We start from the raw sequence: 18,806 nt of genomic DNA on the forward strand, positions 1-18,806 counted from the left end.
TCTGCCCTTTTAAGTGCTTCCTACCCCGCCCTTCACGGTCTGTCCACCCTGGCTCAGGCTAACACCATTGAACAGTGGCTCTCTTACCCCAGTGAGTCTATCGCTCCCTTGAAGCGATTGACTTCCAAACGGGAGAAAGATGCCAATCGGTGGTTTACTGATGACTTGAAATCCATCAAGTTATCGGTACGCCGTGCTGAGAGGGCCTGGAGGAGAAATTATTGTCCCATCTTAAGAGCTGACTTTACCACTCTATTAGCCCAATATAAGAATGCTATTCTGGCCGCTAAAACAGCCTATTTTTCCTCCAAGATCCTCACAGCCGAGAACCAATCCAGGGAAATTTTCTCGATTGTTCAGAACCTAGCCTTTTCAGATCGTACCTCCCTTAAGCCCTCCCCCTCCCAGGCCCTTTGTCACTCTTTGAACAGTTTTTTTATTGATAAGATCGCCACCATTAAAGCCAACATCCCGCCACCTTCCCCGTCTTTTGTGGACCCCCAGTGCCCTTCCCCGCAAGGACAATTAAATACTCTTCCCCCCCTGACTAAGGAAACCTTTACTTCACTAATCCCCCTTGTAAAATCTGGCTCTCCTCTTGATACTTGTCCCGCTCACATACTTCGTCACATTTACACCACCTGTCCTGATCCCCCCCTTTACTTTCTTAACAGCTCCCTTTCTCATGGAGTTGTTCCCAACCCTTTGAAATCTGCTATTATTTTACCTATCTTAAAGAAGCCTGGCGCGGACCCTTCGATCCCTGCCAATTATCGCCCCATCTCTCTCCTACCATTTTTGGCGAAGGTGCTCGAGCGCCATGTCACCAGGTCTCTGAGCACCTTCATAGAAGAGAATGGGGTATTGGCTTCCCGTCAGGCTGGCTTTCGCCCCGCACACTCTACGGAGTCCGTAGTCCTTTCGGTCCTCGACAACCTCAGGGAGGGGAGGGACACCAATCAATTCCAGGCATTAGTCCTCCTCGATCTCTCTGCCGCCTTTGACACGGTGGATCACACCATCTTACTCTCCCGTGTCGCGGCGGCGGGGATCGGGGGTACGGCCCTGGTATGGCTGTCCTCCTTCCTGAGGGACCGCACCCAGGCGGTTCGCCTGGGTGACTTCTCTGCAGACTTCCGGAAGGTTCAGTGCGGGGTCCCCCAAGGTTCCTTCCTCTCACCTCTTCTGTTCAACCTTTACATTTCTCCCCTTATTTTTTCTTTAGAACAAATGGAGGTCACCGTATACAACTATGCGGATGATCTCCAACTTGTTTTCAACCTCTCTTCATCTTCTGCCTCTATTTCTAATTTCCAGTCCATTATGATTTTTATCCGGGACTGGATGGATTTCAACCACCTGAAACTCAACCCCGACAAGACCGAATTGGTGTTGACGGGTGGTTGCTCCAGTCCCGGGTCTTCACTTTTTTGGCCCCCTTCCCTTGGTCTCCCTCCGGTCCCCTCTACTTCGGTCAAAACTTTAGGCATAAAACTCAACTCTCACCTCACCCTTTACTCCCAGGTCAGCTCTGTGGTTTCTTCTTCTTTTCTTTCTCTCCGGACCATCCGCAAGGTCTCTCGATTTTTCACCTTCGAGGCCTTGAAGCTGATCGTCCTTGCGATGGTCATCTCCCGCCTGGATTATGGCAACGCCCTATATGCAGGCATACCTGCATATAGTCTCAGGCGGTTGCAGATGATTCAAAACCAGGCGGCTCTGTTGGTCTTTAACCTTCCCAAATCCTCACACGTCACTCCCCTCCTGAAAACCTTAAACTGGCTCCCGGTTCGGGAACGTGTCCAGTTCAAGCTTGCGACCATCACCTACCAGGCTCGACTGGGCACGGCCCCTGCCTTCATTTCCTCTGAGATTGTCCCTTACCTTCCAGCTAGGGAGCTCCGATCCTCTTCCAAATTCCTGCTGACAGTTCCCCGGTTTCGTCGGAAAAAGTGGGGGGGGTCAAAATTTTCGACCCTTGCCCCAGCTCTCTGGAATTCATTACCCTTGGAGCTCAAATCCCTTACCTCATATTCCCAGTTTCGTAAGAAACTTAAAGCTTATTTTTTCAGTAAATTTTTTTTTTGGAGTTCCTTTTTCCCCTGTCCTCCACCCCCTGTCCCTTGTGGAGATCTGCCAGTTACAGCGCCATGAAACCGCTGGTGAAAGAGCGCTATATAAAACTTTTAAAACTCAAACTCAAACAAAGACCCCACCCTATTTCAATCAATCGATCTATCAGGTGTCTTGTAATTCACGATTGCTCACCTGTAAGTCTCTCAAGGTGCAGGGGGAGTGGGGAGGGGAACGAATGCTTAAAGGTCGAAGGCCCTGTGGTTCAGTCGAAGAGCCAGGTCTTGAGGTCCTTCCTGAATTGAGGCAGTGACGGTGATTGCCTGAGGTCTTTGCTGCAAGGTAGGAGAAGGATCTTCCTCCGGTCGTGGTATTGTGGATACATGGGAAAGTGGCCAGGGCCAGCTGGGCAGAGCAGAGGTCTCTGGTGGGTGTGTCAAATGAGAGGCGGTGGTTAAGGTACGCAGGTTCCATGTAGTATGGGGTTTAGTAGACATGTGTGAGGATCTTGAAGGTGATTCTTCTGTTGACTGGGAGCCAGTGGAGGTGGCCGGTGATGTGGCTGTGGCGGAGGATGTTGAGGATGAGTTTGGCGGAGGCATTCTGAATGTTCTGCAGTTTCTTGAGGAGATTCTGGCGTAGAGTATGTTGCCGTAGTCAAGTCTGCTGCTGATTAGTGTCTGGGTGACCGTCTTTCTGGTCTCCGTGGGGATTCACTAGAAGATCTTTTGGAACAGGCACAGCATGTGGAAGCAGGATAACGAGACAGCGCTGATCTGGCGTTTCATGGTGAGCGAGGAGTCCAAGAGGATGCCAAGGTTTTGTGCGTGGTCTTTGGGTTGCAGTACCCTGGACATCACATATCTACAGAATAAATGTTTGCATACTTGCAGCATCTTAAATACATTTTACAACAGTGTATAAAGCCATATGGAGATTAGTGGACAACCACTACAAGGCCATACCAATGACAGCTATCACCAACGTATCAGAAACAAGCTTAGATGAGCTGGAAGGTATTAGTTTAAATTACCACTTTAGATATTCCTGATTATTCTTTTCCTTTATTATTCTTTAATACATAGACACCTGCAATTTGGGTAAAAAGCTGGTCGCTAACTTTAATAGTCTTCTTGGGACATCACTAGTTATATGCAACTAGATAATGGTGAAGCTACTCTACAGTAATAAATTATTACTGTTAAGTTGTGACATCACAATGCTTTCTGCCAGAGGCAGAAGATAGTGTCAGACAGCAGAATTAAAACTACTGATTAATTGGTTTTCAGCTCACATATATTTTCCCTTTAAAAGGGATAAGTGTATAACGTGGCCATTTATGTGTCATGCTTTTTATTGCACTTCTTGATTTTGGCAACCATTCACAGGTGATCCATTGCTGTATATTTTTTTATGGTTTAAATCTTTTTATTATTATTACTTGTAATAGGTACATAATTACACTCACCTGCATCCAAAGGCCAGTGAGGTATGCAAATGGGGCGGGGAGTTGAGGTGGAAGGGAGGGAGGGGCATCGGGAAGAGTGCAGTCTCCGCAACATGCAAACAGGGGTTAGTGAAGACAAAGGAGTGTCTAAACAGGAAAGGGGGGTGGTCTCACACCCATGTGATGTCCCAGACAAACTTGCAAGGTCGCTTGGCTGGTCGAGCGGGAGTACTGAGTTCAGGTTAACCCTCTTGCTCTTCTCGAACAGGCATTGGTTCCAGTTGTTTGAGTCTGAGGATCTGCAGGTATTGTGGGCATGAGATGTCGTGAAAGTTCTGTGAGAGGAATCAGAGGATGGGTCCTACATTTTGTGAAGGGGCAGCAGTTTATTGTCTACTGAGGCAGTGAGTTTTTTCATCCCTATAATGCCCCATAATCTATTGAGCCAGCCTATTTGAATCGCTATTGAATCTGTGCCATTTCGATGTGATGGTTTGTTTGGAGGTGCAGAGTGCCATGGTGACGGCTTTCCCCTTTGCTGGAATACAGTGGGTAGGTTAACGCATTTAGTAGTTCAAGCAGGACGTTGCTGGGGCATGCATGGGACCTCTGGGTCGAAGAGCTCATTGAGGTGTCTCAAAACATCTTGCCAATATCTTTTAAGCTTGGTGCAGCACCAGAGGAGGTGGGTCAAGGTTCCAGAGTGGCCGTGGTAGCACCAGCAGTTCCCTTTGCATCCAGGTATCCATTTCCCTATTCTCATGGGGTACAAGTATCCCATATTTTTAGAACTACCACTTTACTCGCTGCACGGAGAAAAGGAATCTTTTTTGGAGAATAGCAATTAAAACAAGCATTAGAAATGCAATTGGGCTCGGATTTATTTGAGTTTGAGCTAATGGCATTGTAAATGGCAATGTCTTTTCGCCATGTGTTATGGAGTGTGTGCATGTGGTGTGTAGTGGAATTGTGTGGGTTGGATTTTAATTTTACCAATGGTGGCATGCTGTGCTTTAGATGAATATGTTTAAAAGTAAAGTGTACCATACAGCGATTGCTACAATAGTTAATTGTGGATGCGTTAACAATTGATGCGTGCACTGATGGCTGGTGGTGTGTGACTCACTGTCACTCGCCGTCACGCTGCACTCGCCGTCACGCTGCACTCGCCGTCACGCTGCACTCGCCGTCACGCTGCACTCGCCGCCATGCTGCACTCGCCGCCACGCTGCACTCGCCGCCACGCTGCACTCGCCGCCACGCTGCACTCGCCGCCACGCTGCACTCGCCACCACGCTGCACTCGCCGCCACGCTGCACTCGCCGCCACGCTGCACTCGCCGCCACGCTGCACTCGCCGCCACTCGCCACTCGCCGCCACTCGCCACTCGCCGCCACTTGGCACTCGCCGCCACTCGGCACTCGCCGCCACTCGGCACTCGCCGCCACTCGGCACCCGCCGCCACTCGGCACCCGCCGCCACTCGGCACTCGCCGCCACTCTGCACTCGCCGTCACTCTGCACTCGCCGTCACTCTGCACTCGCCGTCACTCTGCACTCGCCGTCACTCTGCACTCGCCGTCACTCTGCACTCGCCGTCACTCTGCACTCGCCGTCACTCTGCACTCGCCGTCACTCTGCACTCGCCGTCACTCTGCACTCGCCGTCACTCTGCACCTCAGCTCCTTCTGTGTGACTGTCTATAGTGAAAGCACAAACAGACCGTTTGTGCATTCCACCTAGGCCAGAGATAAACCACATGTCAGTCTAAACCACATGTGGATTCCACAGGTAGGCCGAGGCAAAAGATGGTAAAGCAAGAAAATGCTCACTTTTGAAAAGTGCCATTTTCAAACACACAATTTAAAAACCACCTTCACAAAAAGATGTGTGTTTAAAGCCTGAGTTCAGGAACTCAAACTCCAAATCTCTCTCTCTTACGAATTGAAAGTTAGACTTGTAAGATGTTACAAGGCAGAACCAAAGATAACTTATAGGAGTCCTTGCAATAGTGAAAAACAACATTTGCAGTATTTCATTATAAGGACATGTAAAACACACCAGGATATGTCCTACCTTTTACATATATTGCACCCTGTCCATGGGGCTACCATAGACCTACCTCAGGGGTGCCTTACATGTAATAAAAGGGTGCAGTTTCCAAGTCGACATGGCGGTTTAAAAGTGCACTTGCAGACGTTGCAATGGAAGCCTGAGACATGTTTGCAGGGCTACTCATGTGGGTGGCACAATCAGTTCTGCAGGCACACTAGTAACATTTTACAGGCCAGGGTACACACAATGCACTTTATTAGGGATAAACCAGTAAAATAAATATGGCAATCATGTCAATTGTAATCCTATGTCACACAGGGAGCACTTAGACTTTAGTACTGATTAGCAGTGGTACAGTGCCCGGAGCTCAAACATCAGCAAAAACAAAGTTAATATGGAGGAGTGGGCACACAGCACCCCCAAGGGGCAGAGTTCAGCCCTGAGGCCCGGCCGTGTTAGTAATGGGGAGCAGGGCAACCAGGCCTGAGGACCCATGCCCCCGGGCCTTGCCACAATGACCTCCCCTCCCGGAGCCATTAATGGTCCTGGGGACTCAATCCCCCAGGGCCCCCTCCTACTATATACTGGGGTGTGTGAACCTGTTTGGGGCCATTAATAGACAGAGTCCTACCGGGGGTCCTGACCCGCGGCAGCCTCGCGGACCTGCTCTGCTCTCCCCCGCCGCCACTTCTGCACCACGGCTGCCGAGAGGGGGGAGCATCAAGACTACATCACCCAGCGTCCCCTGCTTTCCACGGGGACGCTGACAGCTGCGCAACACTCCCGCGCCCGGAGGCGCATAAGAGAGAGCCTACCCTCCCGCCTCGCGGGACGCGCGCGGGCCGTCTGTGGCCGTCCGGGGACGGCAAGGGACAGGACGGACCCAATCTCTAAGGAGTGCATTTCAACATGGGTAAGCGGAAACTACAAACTTCTCTGATTGGTGGGAGCCCTAATGCTAAAATACCTCGCAAAACCGCAAGCATAATCTCCTACTTGACTTCAGCTGTAGGGGTCCTTAACAAAGAAATAGAAAATACTGAACGGGAACTGGGGTTGGACATTAACAAACCATCTGAACAGATCTCGTCGCCTGATGGGAATACATCTTCCAGACAGGTGCCATTGGAGCCGTTGGTTATAATCAAGCCCCCCAGTATCCCTATTCCATCTGATCCCATCATCCCTTTGAGTCCTGCCCTTGGAACCTGTACCAACCCTGAAATCCTGAGTGAACCCATACAGGTTGTCCCTGCTTTAACACTTGTTAAGAGACCTCCCAGAAAATCAAGGCGGAGATACACTACCCGAGTGGAAAGAGGCTCAAAACCATTTGCTCATCTTGAAGGAACTATTAAAGACATGGTGGTGAACATTTTCTCTGAAAAACTGGAATCTGCACTTTCATCGATTGCTAAAGATATCATTGACACCTTGAATGAATGTGTGGCAGGGATCTTAACCCCTTCCCTGTTCATGACGAGCTCAGCTCATCATGAGGCACGGTTGAGCTGTGCTTATGACGAGCTGAGCTCGTCATGAACAATGGCATTCAAAGAATGTTAAAACAGGAGGGGAAAACCATTAGCAGCCAAGGTGTTAAAAGTGCGAGCGCCTTAACACTTTTATATCAGTTAAAGATCAACCAAAGATCCTTACTGCAATTCTTCCCGAGCAATTAACTGGGGTCCCAAAGTGTTGTGATCATGGGAGGGGGGAAAAATGTATCTCGACTCCTCTCACTAAGGATAGTTGTCTTGCCCCCCCACATTGTAATTCACTTCCCCCCCAAGGGAGGGATTGGCTCTAAGGGTTCACTCTTGGGTTCAGTCCCTAAGATTCCTACTTGCCACACAAGGGCATCGGGAGGGCTAGCTAATACAACGGAAATTGCCCTGGCCCACCACCCCACCATTAATCTCCCACCAGAAGCCTCACCACTAGTTGCTATTCTGGTGAATGTCCCCCCTTTAGGGGAGGTTGAGACAGAAACCCCAGATTCCCTGTTAACATCCATTAAAAACTGGTGTAATGACAACTGTACAGGGGATAAACCGATCTCCTCGAGTATCATCATGGGCAGACGAGTGGGTTGGTTGGGCCCTACAAAAAAACATTTGAATAGTGACTGCCTTCTTGTAAACTTTAATAATCCTACAGAGGCTTCACGTCTGTTTTGGGATGCTTCACCTTTAAATCCTGAACAAGAGGGCATAAGAGCTCTCCCTCTGGGCTTTTTTTTATCCTGGTCCTTATACTAGCTACAGGCAGCAGATAGTACCTCATACCAGGAGTAGGAGTAATGGTGAGACGTATTGGCATATTCCCAATAGCCCAGTTCCGGCAGCCACCGGGCACCCTCCCATTTGGATAACTCATAAACCAGGGCTATTACCTAAGCCCCATACTATGGCTAGTAGAGTGTCTGGGGAGGGGCTGATCCTCCATAACAGATTCGCCCCCTTGTCTCAGCTAGAAGAGGTGGATTGACTGGAAGGTTCATCCAAGTTGCCCCCACCTGCCACCATCTACAAAGAGGGGGTGAGGGAGACGGTCAAACATACTAAGCTGGAATATTGCAGGGTTACGTTCAAAAAGAGATGATGAGGTCTGGACAAATTTCCTGAAGGAGTATGATATTGTAGCCATACAAGAGACCTGGGATAGTGAGTGTAGGTTCTGAGTCACTGGCTATACATCATACTATGTCCCTGCTTGCCGCTCCCCGGCAGGGAGAGACAGAGGCGGCCTGAGGCTGCTGGTGTCGGTGAATTTAGCAGGTACAGCTAAAAAGTTAGATTCCACTTACCCCAATCATCTGATAGTAGAAGTCAGATTGACTAACAACACAACCCTCCTACTTATTAATTTTTACAACTTAATGGCAGGGGAGAGCCCAAATGAGCACCTTTTTGCATTGGTCAAATTTTTAAATGTGTATATGGAAAGTCAAACCACTTTTGTTAATTATATTTTGATGGGAGATTTTAATATTCATTTGTGTCATCTTAATTGTCAGTTTGTTGACGAGGATGGCCCTCCTAACTCATCCCCCCAACACTTTGAACATTCTGCAAAGGGGGAAGCACTGGAGGACTGCCTCTCAACTATGGATTTGTATGAACCTGGCTTTTTTGATAGGAATGACCGGGTGGTGACATATAGAGCCAGGGAGAGCAAATCTATTATAGATTATATATTTTTATCTCCTGGCCTCTTAGGCTATGTAACATTCTATAATGCCGTCCCCTCCATGTACAGTGACCACAATCCTGTGATCCTGGAACTGGATCATACCTTCACCCTTTTTAATAAACAGAGTGTTTCTATAGCAGTATTGGAGGCTAAACCTAAGGATCAAGGGAGGAGATTAAAGTGGGATAAAGTAATTCCAGAGGAATTTTTTAATACCATCAGCTCGAAAGTTGGAGATGATTTGAATGTCTGCTCGGTCCCCTTAAGTCAGGGAGGGGATGTTATTGCCTCCTTCGAGACAATTTGTGTCAAAGTGGCCAAAGAACTCACAGTGAAAACCCGGCCCAAAAATACATCGGGCAAGGGATGGTTTGATCAAAACTGCTCCAGAGCACATAGTCTGCTTATCAGGGCCTTGATAAAGTTTCCTCGGGATAAACTGCAAGTTATACAGCTGAGGAAAGCATATAAATCCACAGTTCAGGCTCATAAAAATGGAATTAAAAGGGATGCCTGGGCCGCACTGATGGATAAAGCTACTATAAGGGACAGCTCTAAATTCTGGGCAATAGTTAACAACCCGTTATTTTCTGGTGCTGAGAACGGCACTTTGGAAATAAATATCTCTGAAGGAGATTGGTTAAACCACTTTGAGGCAATCTACGGGAGTAACCTGGAGATTGAAAGCTTTGTGATCCCTTCGATTAACTCGACTGGGCCATCATTGTTTTTCACCAATGAGGATGTAGAGAAGGCGATAGAGGATACTGCGGGCCATAAGGCCCCTAGCCCAGATGGTGTGCCCTCCGATCTATACAAGACCAACCCTAAATACTGGGCCAAAATTCTTACAAATGTTTTTAACACCTCAGTTGTCGCTAGGCGCCCAGCTACTTGGTCTTGTTCAACCGTCATCCCAGTGTTTAAAAAGGGCCAAAGGGGTGATCCCAAATGTTACAGGCCAATATCCCTTCTGGATTCCTCCGTTAAAATCTTGGGGAAGGTGATATTGGCAAAAATAACGGACTGGGCTGCAGAAAACAACATATTATCAAACGCCCAGTATGGGTTTCGAGCTGGCAGAGGCACGGAAGATCAGCGCCTCAATTTGCATTTAATTATAAATAAATATACGGTGGCAGCCAAAGGTTCAATCTATTTGGGTTTCATGGACCTGTCCACAACCTTTGACCTAGTTAATAGGTCAAGGCTGTGGACCTTACTACTGGACCTGGGGTTGGACCGTGTATTGGTGTATTTCCTGGCTGAACTTCACAGGGACCTGTACGCATCCATAAGAATGACACAGGAGGGGAAGTGCACGGCTAGGTTTAGGTCTGGTAGAGGAGTGCGCCAGGGGTGCATTCTGGCCCCTATGCTCTTCACCTTATATATTAATTCCCTGGAAGATTCTTTTTTAAAGGCATCTCTTGATATTCCGCGTATGGGAGGAACGACCATCCCTGTACTCCTATACGCGGACAATGCCGTTCTATTGTCACGGACCCCCCTTGGCCTTCAAAGATTGTTAAACTCCTTCGGTGAATTTATGAAATCTCTGGACCTGGTTATTAATACCGGCAAATCAAATATCATGACACTGGGTTCTATAAATATAGTTCCAAAACCTTCCTCTGTAATGAATGTGCGATCTCCAGGGTGAAAGTTTTTACGTACCTGGGGGTCGTGTTTGACGACAGAGTTACCTGGGGCCCACAAATTACCATGAAAGTAAATGTGGTTAAAAGATCCTCTGCCGCTATCCTAGGTTTTGTTAAACGGGTAGGGGGGAAACCTTGTGAAGCAATTTTATCCATCTATAAAGTCAAGTCTATTGCCATTGCAAGGTACGGGGCTGGCATTTGGGGGTATAAACAACATAAGTCTATCCAGACGGAGGAAAATAAATTCCTCCGTGCCCTCCTAGCTCTCCCCCAAGCAACAGCTACATATTCGGTCCATCAAGAGCTAGGGATGGGCTATATTACAGACATCATATGCTTAGCCCCCATTTTATTATGGATAAAAACTTGGTTGAATCCGAAACGCACCCTGAACCATGAGATTTTAAGAGATTGCATGAATCTGGAGAAATCAAAGGAAATCCAGTGGCTATCTTTTATTAAGAAAACCGCTATGGAATTGGGACGCCCTGAGATCTTTACTAATCCAGATGGGTTGGTAAAGGGTGACATCAACTGGGTTAAGTGTAATTTTAAGAAACTCAGAGACCATGAGCGGGAATATGTGCAATTAAACAAACCTACTGTTAGGGCCCATTTCCTACTAATTGTGTCTCTATCTATCCAACCATATCTCAGTACCATAACGGTCCCATTCCATCGCTGGTTGATTACAAAATTTCGTTTTAATCAAATTCATTTCTTCCTGTCTGATCCCATGGGTTGGTGTAGGCCAGAGGAAGCAGTTCCATGCAAATGTGATGGCCATTCACCCCAAGATATAATGCACTTTTTATTTTTCTGCTCCTTTTATAGTAGTGGCAGGAAAAAGTTTATTCTCCCACTTTTAAAAGATAAGGGTTACTTACAAATTAAGCCAGCACTGCTCCATCTACAACTAATGGAATCCTCAGTGATTATGTTTGGTGTTTCTAATTTTTTCGTAGCATCCATTAGAAGCAGGAAGATTAGACTGGCGAAAATAATATAATGATGCCATAAGAACGTGTCTTTAAGAAATAATAATGAATTGATGTTTTTATGCCAAATTGCTTTTAAATTGTTTTCATTGCATTGATGTAACTCTGGCATTATTTATTTGTATAGTATATTTTAATGATTTTTATTAATCGAATAAAGTGTGTTTTGACTTGACTTGACTATATACTGGGGTGCCCGTCCTGGACATAGCAGTTCCCTGGCCCATACTGGCATGAGCAGGGAAACCTGTGTTTGCTCTCACTTGGCAGGAGCAATTTCAGAGCTCCCACCAAGCGAGAGAAAACAAGAAGTCTGATCCAAGCAGGTGGGAGCTTTAAAAATGCTCCTTCCAGCTGAGAGCAGACTTCAGATCTGGCACCCTGCCGACAGTGATACAGGCAGGGCATGTCCCTGCGGGACAAAGTAATGTTGTCTCCTGCTAGATGCAGGGAGCCGCCTTGGGGCTCCCCCCACCAACCCCAACAAGGATATGGTGGATGCTCAGGGTGGGCACAAGGGCACCCACTCTTTGTTGGCTGGGCCCCAGGGGATGGTGCCCCTCGGGCTCCAAATCGACTTGGGGAAGAGTGCTGCTTGTCCCCCCTCCCCCATAAATATAATGGTGGGCCATGGGGGATGGGGTCCCCGGGGCCAGAAATGTCCCAGGGAGGGGCCCAAGTACACCCTTTCCTAACAGAAATGCACCTGGTCCTAGGGGGTGGGGCCCTGGAGGCCAGAAATTGGCCCGGGAGTGGGGGGACACCTGCCCCCTCCCCACAAAATGTGCCGGGAGATGGGGTCTCTAGGGCCAAAAGCAGCCCGGGTTTGGTGGTCCCATTTCCCCCTCCTCCTAAAAAAACGTGCAGGGCCATGGAGGATAGAATTAAAAAAAACTTAGAAATTCACAAAAAAAAAAAGAACAGTTACAGGGACCTTATAGTTAGGCTCACATTTTACATACACAAATCAATAGAAATTCAACCGATAAAGTAGTAACTATAACTTGCGCACTAAGATAAATATAACTCATGGCCGTGGCATACACTGCTAATTACCCTACATATTACATCACTCATGCCATCATTGATAATATCAGTGCAACATTTGCTGTAAAATTATTGATGAGAAAACTGCTTCAGCCGTGCGCGGCAGGGGGTAGGCCACAGGCCCAAACCCCCACAGGCAGCCAACCTGTGAGCGGGGCATGCAGCCCTCTCCCCGGGGCAATTTTGGCCCTGGGATACCAAGCCACCCCCATTATTTTTTAGGGGTGGGGGTACATGGTCCTTGTCCCCAAACCGTACTTCGGCCTAGAGAACCTAGGTCTCGGGTTGCTGCTTTATTGTAAATGGAGAGGGGGCATTGAGCCCTCCTCCCCTGGCCTATTTCAAGCACCAGGGACCCAATCTCCTGGGGCCCAGACATATTTGTAAGGGAGACGGGGCACACAGCCCCCCAACCAGGCCAATATGGGCCCCGGGGAACCACTGCCCGGGGCCCACCTAGTAGATGGGGGGTGCTCTGTAGCCCACTCAGGGCACCCACTACATAATCAAAAGAGGGAGGGGGCACCCAGCCCCCCTCCCTGGTCCAATACTGGCACAAGTACCCTATCTCCTGTTGCCAGGCCACATTCACATTTACAGTCCATTTCTCATTTTTAATGTTATTTCCTAACTACAATTTCCCTGTAACCTGGATGGGTGAGTAAAAGGTTGTGTAAGTGGAAGTGTGTAAGAATGGGCGCGTGAGTGCCTCTGTGGGACTGTGAGTGGGTTTGTGAATGGTTCTCTGGGTCTCGGAGTGTGTGTGTGTGTGTGTGTGTAAGTGGCTGTATGGGTGTGTGACTAGCTGTGTGGGTCTCTGAGTGGGTGTGTGAGTGACTCTACAGGTGTTTGAGTGGCTGTTTTAGTGCCGTTGTGTGGGTCTGTGAGTGGTTTTCTGAGTGTGTGAGTGGCTTTATGGGTGTGTCAAGTCAAGTCAAGTCAAGAAATTTATATAGCGCGCTACATACCCATAGGGTCTCAAGGCGCTAGAGGGAGGGTGGGGAATTACTTGTCGAATATCCAAGTTTTAAGTTGCTTTCTGAATGCTAGGTGGTTCTGAGTAAGGCGAAGGTGAGTGGGAAGTGAGTTCCAGGTTTTAGCTGCCAGGTAGGAGAAGGATCTACCTCCCATAGTAGTTTTGTTGATGCGAGGTACCGTGGCAAGGGCTTGGTTGGAGGATCGCAGCTGACGGGAAGGGGTGTAGAAGGACAATCGTGTGTTGAGGCATTCGGGCCCAAGTTCGTAAAGTGCTTTGTGTGCGTGGGTTAGGAGGCGGAAAGTAATCCTCTTATTTACGGGGAGCCAGTGGAGGTTTTTCAGGTGACCAGAGATGTGTTCTTTACACGGGATGTCTAGTATGAGCCTGGCTGAAGCGTTCTGGATGCGTTGGAGTTTATTCTGGAGTTTTGCGGTGGTACCGGCGTATAGTGTGTTTCCGTAGTCCAGGCGGCTCGTGACCAGTGCATGGGTGACCGTTTTTCTAGTTTCGGTTGGGATCCAGCGAAATGTTTTTTTGAGCCTGCGAAGAATGTTGAAGCAAGATGATGAAACGGCGTTGACTTGTCTGGTCATCGAGAGTGAGGAGTCCAGGATGACGCCCAGGTTCCGTGCGTGGTCCGTCGGGATGGGGGCTTTTCCAAGGGCTTCTGGCCACAAAGAGTCATCCCAGGCGGAGGGGGAGGTGCCTAAGATGAGGACTTCTGTTTTGTCTGAGTTCAGTTTCAGACGGCTGTGCTTCATCCACTTGGCTACTTCTTTCATTCCTTCGTGTAAGTTGGTTTTGGCGGTGTTAGGGTCTTTGGTGAGTGATAGGATCAGTTGAGTGTCATCCGCGTAGGAGATGATGTTGAGATTGTGTTGGCGAGCGATGGCCGCAAGGGGGCTCATGTATACGTTGAAGAGGGTGGGGCTGAGTGACGATCTTTGTGGCACGCCGCAGATGACTTCAGAGGCCTTTGACTTGAATGGTGGGAGGCGGACTCTCTGTGTTCTTCCGGTGAGGAACGAGGTGATCCATTCCAGTGCTTTTCCTTGGATTCCTACGTCTCTGAGGCGCTGTAGAAGGGTGCTGTGACAGACTGTGTCGAAGGCAGCGGAGAGGTCGAGGAGGATGAGGGCGACTGTGTCTCCATTGTCCAGTAGAGTTCGAATGTCGTCTGTTGCTGCGATGAGGGCGGTCTCAGTGCTGTGTTTGGCTCGGAAGCCGGACTGTGAGGAGTCAAGGGATTTGTTGGTTTCGAGGAAGGCGGCGAGCTGGTTGTTGACAGCTTTCTCAATGACTTTGGCCGGGAACGGAAGAAGCGAGATGGGGCGGTAGTTTTTGAGTTCGGTCACCATGAGGGTACCTGCACAGACCCTCCATCAGTCCCATGGAGTCAGGACATCTCTATCCTGATCCCTTAAATCTAGACTTTGCTGTTTTCAGTTTCTATTTTTGGGAAATTCTGGTGGTTTTTTGTGTGTTTTCCAGTGATTTCAAGACCTTAAAAAAACAGTGGTTACCCATTAACCCTTTGCTTGCTGTCGTCGGCCATGAGATTAAATGTTGCACAAAAAAAAGGAGTAGTGAATACGATTGTTGCATCAACAAAAAATAGAAATAGAGTTGTTTTCATTTGTATCAGAGCCATCAGTAGGGGGTTCAATCAGAAACCTTTGATTCTCAATTGTTAACATTGAGGACTGTGCTCCCAGCAGAGAATGGACCTCTGGGAGGGCCAAGTGCGCCTCTCATAAAAGAAACGGGGGCAGGAGAGGTGGAGAGTCAACTGCACAGGTAGAAGCACTCTAACCTACCAGATAGCAGAGCTGAATTGGGATCAAGGAGCCTGCTGCAGTGATCTGGGTGCAGCCGGCAGGCCCGATTTAATTTAGGAGAAAGAATAGATTTTCATTTTCCTAATGTCATCAATCAGCCCAGGAGGGGAGCGGATGGCGGGCAGCAAATCAACGGACGCTGGAAAGAGAGCAGGACAAGCACGCAAAGCGACGATGGTTCATTGGAATTACCGATGACTAGCTTGAATGCTCGTTTGTACTGCTTTGGCTCCCTCCAGTGACCAAAATGTGCAAGTGGCCAAGTGGTGCAACAAAGGTGAAAAAATCTGCGATACTCTGTTTAAACCAGGTCAGCTGATTTGCAGTCGGTAGGGTAATGTTGGGCCCAATCTGGTTTAACCGATTTCCGGACAGCCTACTTATATCCTATTTTCACCCTACCCCCCATAGCTGCGTCTCAATGACAAAATGGCGACCTCAGATTTTCTCTCAGTTTGCGGCCAGCCAATCACGGCATTGCTGTTGCTGTGTGGATTTGCAGATCTTTTGCGGGTGATCCAAGTCTCTAGATAAACATAAATCATATTTCTTTAATAACTCCAAAACTACTGGACTGATGTACACCAAATTACAGAAAGCACTTTTCTGGACCAAGATCTAGCTTTCTGACAAATCTGGTGTAATTCCATTCTACAGTTCGGGCTGTAGTCGTGTCTAAATTCCCTATGGGAAAATGCATGGGAAAAAACGCATTTTGGGACCCTCCCGCTTTTTCTTGGCCCCCGCTTAACGAATAACTCTGAAACTTTCCAAACAGCAGCTGAGGTGAGTGCCAAACTAGTTTTAAAAATTTCATGAAGATACACCAAACGGCACTAAAGTGATTAGAAGAAAAAAAAACTTTTCATATGGAAACTAGGTCCCAACTATAACTTCCTACTGGGGACCGTCAGTAGTTAATACACATGCAAAGGCACACACATATGCCGAGTAATAGGCTATTTATTACCATTGTTGAGTGTACGGAGGGGTCATGACTCGCACAAGGCAAAGCCTCATCATGTCCCTCCCCACCTTCTACAATGGTAATAAATAGCATATTTTATCATGTTAGTTTTGCTATACTGTGGTAAAAAACTTGAATTTTGACTGTTGCACTGTCGTGTGAATCTGTGTTTATTAGTAGAGCTGCTCTAAACAACAAGTGTTATTGGGACACAGAACAGCAGTCCCCTGCACACACTAACAGTATATCAATTCTATCAATAACTAGGTGACGGGGACACTCAGTAGGATAACTGAGCGGCAGATCGATATGGACAAGGGGGTGTGCCTATTACACTGGTTCCCACATACTAGTAAAAATAAGATAACTAGCAAATTCCTGGACTTAGGCCTCATCTTGGCCAAAAGGGAAATAACGTCCCATTGGAAGGCAGTGGCCGGCCCTAGTTATGTAAGGTGGAAGGCTGCGCTGCTACTGTGGGCGGGAAGCGAGAGCTCACTCAAGATGCAACAGGCACATAAATCCCACAATGATAGAGCGTTAGAAGCGGCGAGGGAGTGGGAGGCCCTGGTGGCGGATCTCTGGATGGCAGATGCGGAGGCCGAGTCAGATTCAGGTGCATCAACGGGGGAGGAGCAGGCGTAAATGGCACTTTTGGGGTTGGGAGGAATTAGCGTGAGGGGAGATCCCTGCAGCATGAAAGGTTATGGGACTTTAAGTGTAGACAATCTGCTGACCCAGTTCAATATGGCACGAGAGTAGTACGCACGTGACACTTTTTCCTGAGGTAGTAGCGCCAGCAGCAGGGGTGGGGGGAGGGGAGTTTGGGTCATTCAAGGGGAAATGAAGGGTGATTCACTGGTACTCAGAGTTAATCACTGACCGGATTACAGAGGTTGGTTGGAGTAGTTGGCATGATGTCAAGCTGATGAGGGAACCTGTATTGTACTATTGGATGCATACTTGTCGAAGGTTCATTGACATGAACTGTGGAATACTCTGTATTTGTACGAGTCCCTTGAGTGTTGTTTGTGTTTTAAAACAATAAACAGATTTAAAAAATAAAAAAATCAATTATATCAATAACAGTGTGACAAAAGCTTGAGTTTTTCGCTAGAACATGCGCTTCAGTTTATCAGTTTATTCACAACAGCCACTAAGAGTGGAAACCCACTGACTAACGAAGGCCTTAAGAGAAAATGCATTGTACTGGAGAGACTGAAAAAGAGTGAATTGTCGAAATGGTGGGATGGGACCACTTTGAAACAAAACACCAGACTAGGAAGAATCCCAAGGGGCCTCAGGTCGCAAATTATCCCCACCTATGATGACCTTGAAGGCTAAGGCTGTTGTGAATAAACTGAAGCGCATGTTCCAGCAAAGACTCAAGCTTTTGTCACACTGTTATTGATATACTGTTAATGTGTGCAGGGGACTGTTGTTCTGTTTTACCTGTGGATATCCACACGTTTGGGAGGAGGATGGCTCTCCCTACCCTTATGCACCGCAATCCTCACTTAGTACTAGAGTATACTTACCTGCGTATTGCCCAGGAGCATCAATACCCCACAGAACCACCTACACCAAGCAGTTTCATTTGTTCTTGGGACACATTTATTGTGTACACGCACCCCTTTCAGGGGGCATTCTTGGAAGCCACCTGATACTGCGTTCTCCTTACTTCTCAGCCCCACAGTTTCTGTGACAATTCATGGTAACTTTTTTCTCGTCTTGTTTCTGTTCAATACACTTAGTCTCCTCAATTCTGCTGACCACTTCTTTTTATCCCACTATCTTTCCCTAATTTCGTTTGGTACAAATGGCTACTCACATTTCTCTCACACATTTTCTCTGCAACTTCCTACTCCACTTCCTCCTCCCACTAACCAATTATATTCCAAAGTTTCATTTGTGATTTCTTATTTTCATCTCACTACCTGCCTCTCATTTCATCCGTCAAATTCCCTTATTCGTCTTTTATTTCCATTTCCCCCTTCTACTTCATCTATTTTGTTTGGTATATTTTAACATTCCTTAGTGATAGTCCCATATACATTTGTTTGGGGGGGGGTGAAATGTGATCCATAGTCTTACATTTCTTTCTAAAACTGTTGAAACCCTTGGCTCACATCCTAATTTTGTCTTGCACACTTGTCTCAATTTCAGTAATTCTCCACTCAAGCCAGGAATAGCAATCACAATATCCCTGGGAATCATCTTCAGTCTGGATGGTCAGGGTTTCTCAAATTGTTTTTGTTTTTTAGGAACAAACAACAAACCCATCCTGCCCTGTCCGGGGCTGGTTTTTGCCAAGGGGAATCCTCTATCTCTCCTGTTCTGACCCTGCTCAAAACCTTTAGCAGGGATTTAAGTACTATATCCAGAGAACACTACCACTTTCTGCTGGCCTTACACCAATTTTCTTTTCTTTCCCCAACCACATCCATCTTTTTAGTTCAGTGTGTTCCTTTGCTTTAAGTGCACAGTCCCTTACATAGTTGCTTTCCTAAAAGAGGGATTATTTTCTTTCCTCCATCTTCATCT

General features: G+C 47.5%; 1 protein-coding gene across 2 annotated transcripts in view; it reads right to left on the reverse strand.

Moving 5' to 3' along the window:
- MRPL28 (mitochondrial ribosomal protein L28) overlaps positions 1-18,806 on the reverse strand; it is a 223,541-nt gene that overhangs the window by 101,711 nt on the left and 103,024 nt on the right. The window lies entirely within an intron of this gene.

This window comes from Lissotriton vulgaris, chromosome 10 (assembly GCF_964263255.1).
Source record: "Lissotriton vulgaris chromosome 10, aLisVul1.2, whole genome shotgun sequence".
NCBI lineage: Eukaryota > Metazoa > Chordata > Amphibia > Caudata > Salamandridae > Lissotriton > Lissotriton vulgaris.